At 43.3% G+C, this 5,160-nt stretch overlaps 1 long non-coding RNA gene across 1 annotated transcript; it reads left to right on the forward strand.

Moving 5' to 3' along the window:
* Window positions 1–3,968: 3,968 nt before the first annotated feature.
* Window positions 3,969–4,940, forward strand: LOC134292185 (uncharacterized). The gene is made up of 2 exons (XR_009999512.1): window positions 3,969–4,152; window positions 4,208–4,940. It is a non-coding gene; the product is annotated as an uncharacterized LOC134292185 (long non-coding RNA).
* Window positions 4,941–5,160: the final 220 nt, after the last annotated feature.

A 5,160-nucleotide genomic window follows, 5' to 3' on the forward strand; every position in this document is an offset into this window, starting at 1 on the left:
ATGATAAACAGATTTTACATAATTTCCGATTTTTCGCGTGATTTTTGAAGTTTTTGTCATTTTGAAGAGGTGCCTCCACGAGTGCTTCTTCGGCTGTTCGGGTCCGTATGAAGTTGATCATCAATATTAACTTCTTGTCTCGATCAGCCTAGATAGCTGTGTAGTGTCGGCACCGACGAACCGACGTGACAGTGGCGATTCAAAAGTGTCCCCCCCAAATTTAACGGTCGACCACTGAAGCGAGCGATCGCTTCTGTCAAATCAGCGCAGGCGCGAACCGTTTCCTATATGAACACACGGGGGTTCGGTGTCGAGCTATCAAATCATCGCGAGCCGTTATAGAGGTGGCGATAGTGTTCGGCTATTTTTCATCATGGCGTCGCGGGCAACAAATTTGAATTTATTTGTTCTAGCTGTCACGTCGGTTCGTCGGTGGTGTCGGTAGCGGTTGTCACAATTGACTAAGAATAACACTACGGACTGCCTGTTTCGATGGTAAGAGTCCATTAAACAGGTGACCCCTAATTCATGGTGTGATGCGGCTATTTGCTTACCGTGCAAATGAATGGTTAGGGGGGTCTAATAAAATCCTAATCGCTTAACGGAGCCTGTGGAGTACTAGGGCGCCCTCCACAGTATTCTGCCCTTACTGCGCTAACCGGAGCAATGGCGCAGTTGACCTTGTTTTTCTCCGAGATAATCTGCTATCCTTCTTAGGCCTCAACTGCGAGGCTTAATAAGGGTGGGATTATTAGAATACTAGCTGTCCCCGCAAACGTCGTTCTGCCTAACTACTGTGTTTTTTGACATGCAGCTCTGTAGAAAAATGCCCCGCAAAAATGGGATTTTAAACTTTCTCGTTTTCGGTGCGTTCCCGGTCGATTTTCTCAATGATTTTTCGTACGAACACGTCGGAGCCCTGTACAAATGAAACACTGAAAAAATGGTGTAGATTCGTTGGCCCGTTCTCGAGCCTATTCATGACATACAAACACCATTCCATTTTTATTTATATAGATTGTTTATTAGCTTTAATTATAACCTATATGGCTCTTCGCATTATGCGTTCTTCACAGTGTCCTCTGTGTATCTTCGTCTCTGGCGTTCTTCAATTGATACCAAATTGGTATTTATCGCTGTTCTTTTTTCTTGTGTTGTGATTGTAAGAGTTTGATCGTGCCTAGTTTGGGTAGTGGCTATGGTTATGACAGCTCAGATCAATCTTCAACATAAAATAACAGCTTTGGTCCAAGAACCTTACTTTCGTAGAAGAGATTTCTATGTAGATGTAATGCATTAATTAACACCTATATGGTTTCGCATTTTGCGTTTGACCCGATGTTTACTAATTTCAGTAAAATTGAAATGGCAATTTCGCGTGTCATGCCTCGAGCCCAAAAATGTTTTGATTACACTACTTGTTTGCAGCCTGGCTATTCCCAAATCTTGGTGGGATTATACTGTCAAGTTAATTCCGTAAGTGGATAATGCATCGTATGAAGATCAGTCCTATCAATTTGACCTCTTTCTTCTGAAATGATTAGAACGCTTTGTCGAGCATCACACCCGTGATGTTTTTCTGGTAAACATGCCTGGTAACATGCTTACCAAATAGGAAAGTCCACTATGATTTGTTTACACAATGTTGTTTACGGTATCGGAAAACAATTATGTTTGGGTTTTTCTTGGATTTCCAGGATACTTTTGAACACGTACGTTTCGATTCCATATTGGAAGCCGCATTGAATGTCCTATTTATCTTTCAATTATTTCCTATTAGATTAACCAAATGTCCAAAAACCAACATTTCTTCTTGGCATTACGTCAAGCAGCGATTAGGAAATTGAGTGTTTGTGGATGCCCCCATACGGGAGTCTTGCCATCACTTTTAGCAGAAACGCAATTTAGATAATTCAATGTGGTTTTCCTACTTATGATTTTGTCCATCACAAGCCTCAACAGGCTTCTTCATTTGTATATCTTAGCTGAGAAACCGACTGTGGAACTTTGAATCATTTGATATACAACTACCCAGTTTTTACGCAACTGCGTTTCCGAGTATTCGGTAAACACTTAATTAAGTGAAACTGACCTAAAAAGCCTGAATCTGCAGGATATTTTGTTGTTCTGAACTCGTTGTGGCAAGAAGGTATAGGGTTACTTTACGCTTTATGCGTTTTTTACAATGCCCTTTCCAGGGCGCTGATTGAACCCGTTGTGGTACGCTTATGCGATTATGTCGACCCTATTCCCTTACCTTCCCTTTCCTTATCCCATCCCTTATTCCTCCCTTCTCTCTGCCTCAGGTAAATGATGAATAGGCTCGTATTCATGGCGATGACACAAATTTCCCAAATGGATTGATTGATTTGTCTTTATTAAAGAGACTTTCAACCCTTGGCTGGTTCGTCTCTACTTTCCCAAATGGAGGAGAACTTGCCTCTGGAGCCGACCTACTGATACCTGATACCACGAGTGCTATGGGCATCATGCCCGATAGCACACATACCGCGTCCCTTAAGACCTTGAGGTATGCACTGACCACACTTAGGCACATCAGCGTGTGGATATTCTCGCGTCGCTTCACGTTTCGGTTGATCCAGAGAAGAAAATTGTCGAACAAAACAAGCAACACGAAAGCGAGACAATGACTCTCTATCCAAACTGGTAACAGATAATGACATGACCTCGAATTGTTTTGTTAGTGACAAAACAGGAGCTATACTTGTTACGTACTTTCCAACTCGTGAATAATCGATTATTACCTACGAACCACGTTGTTGGGCTGCAAAACGGTGAGTCGATAAGAAGTGCGTCCAGCGTAGCTCTGGTCCACACAAGTTCCTACCTCATGCTTCCACGGGTCAAGCGATGACAAAGACCGCCATGCCAGCTAAGAGTTGTGTGTTTAGGTGGTAGTGCAGTGCAGCCAGAGCACTGTTGTCCTTCTGACTTCAGCTAGATTGAGGAGGTACGTCTCGAGCGTCTGTTCACCAAGGAGGTGTGGCTCAAACAGCGTCTGTTCTGGTATCCAGCGACTGAGTAAGAAACGCTGCATCACGCCCAGCTAGATCCAAGGTGGTAGCCCCATCAGCATGGTCGTTGGTTGGGACGCTAAACAGAACTGGCACGATGGTCCTCCGGCGAGGTAGGAGAAAATACGACTCGATACAATCGGCAAAGACCCACGCGATGAAAAAAGGACTATGATTGGAAACTTGGAGCAGGGAATGGCAAGTAACTTGGTTTCGGAGAATGTGACAGGATAATTTACGACGAATTACATCTCCGCAACTTCGACATCGTGGCGTTGCAGGCACTTTGCTGGACTCGACAGAAAGTGTGAAAAAGCGTGCATCGAGCGGCTACCTTCTACCAAAGCTGTGGAAACTCCAATTAAGGGTATGCGGTATACCGAATGATTTCGCCATATACACCTCGAAACGAAATTCCGTGGAATTCCACAGATTCAACTAGGCGAAATTTATGATTTTCAATTTCGTTTTGTTAAGTCAAATTTGAAACGAACACACGAGTGTTGTTTCATAGACATCCCTACAATGTAAATAATGTCGTGCCTTTAAATAGGCAATCGGTATATTGAGTGCTCGAATCAGGGTTTCAATAGAAAATCGCGTAAGAGAAGAAGTTATTAAGAATTATTAAGTTGCTCAATTGCAAGAAAATTTATGCTGTTGGAATGATTTCAAGAAAATTAAGAAAACGGAAATAAAAGAAAACCAAGAAAAGTGGAGGTCTGGAGTATGGGATATGAACTATATCAGTTCTTTCCCAATCAGACTGCCGAAGAAGAAAGTTATTAAAATTGTGAATTTTATAAAGTGATTGAAGCCTATTTAAAGTGAGCAAGTAAAGTTATATTACAAAAAAAAAAATCATTACAATAATTTATTTAATTTAATTAAAGCTATTTGCAGAAATAAGTTGAGTTTTCGCACAAAAAAAAAAAACAAAATCGTGAGTGGAGTGATATCAAAGATTTGATCCAGTAAGCACATGTGTTAGATAAATTAGTATCCAATGTAAAAGATTGTTATAAATATTTTCTGTAGGGAAAAAGCGTGAGTGGATATTTAACAAGCTAATTTTGAAGAAAAAAAGGAGCCATAAAGTGAGAAGCAATAACGTGAGGTAAACTGTGCGAATGTATAGGTGTTTTTTGGTGCTAATACAATTTATTCCACAGTCACCGCAGTGACCGCGTGGAGCATTGGGGTTGAGGAGTAGCTTCGTTTGGTGGAACACCGAGCCACAGAGCGTAATTGGCACAACAAGCTGCTCGCCAAAACCATCGGCACCGTGCGATCGGACTAGGGCGATCCCCTGGAGGTTCTCCTCGTCTCGTGGCTGCGTGCCGCTAGGAGTGCCCCCAGAGTGCGTGGTCAACGGTTTTAAGGATTCGGCCTCGCGAAACCACACCGCTACCCGTGGTTGCCTGCGAACGCGAGTAGTCTGACTGGGGAAAGAAACCCACAGCCAGCGAGATCCGCCCCCACACTCACGTCCCGGGTATAAAAGATCCATGGAATTTAGTCCGATCGCCTCCAACTCCCACCCCACGTTCGTGTAAGTACCACGCCACGGTTGATGGTATTAGTGCTCTCCAGACTGGGCCGTCTGAGCTATTAGCGTCGTGTTTTGCATCGAACATCGAGGCGACGCCTGGTACCGAGCCCTCGGTGCACTCGGTCGGCGACCATCCGACTCCATCACCAACAACTGAGAACGCCTGGCTTAGCTCGACTAACAGCCGGCCGTCGGTCACCGCACGAAGATCGGCGTCGCTGCCGGCCGCTACACCATCGGTAGGCTGGTCGATCAGGTAACTCACCCGGCAGAGAATGTAAGTACCTGACATTTTTATCGGAGCATGAGCACCCAAACACCAATACCTAGAGCGAGAATGAGTGATCAGTAGGGGCATTTTGTATTTTGTAATGTATTGCTAGAGAATTAGCTTGAACTCACACACAAACTATTTGAAGAGCCACTCCAACAAGTGACGTCACTATTTAGGATTTTATAATTTGAACTTGAAAACTAAAACGGATCCGTTCAGAATCTAATAGGAACTTTTGTTTTAATCAATAAAACCACAACTTAGGAATGTAAATAGCTTTCAATATAAATAGTTTTTTT

The sequence above is a fragment of the Aedes albopictus genome, chromosome 3, assembly GCF_035046485.1.
Source record: "Aedes albopictus strain Foshan chromosome 3, AalbF5, whole genome shotgun sequence".
Lineage (NCBI taxonomy): Eukaryota > Metazoa > Arthropoda > Insecta > Diptera > Culicidae > Aedes > Aedes albopictus.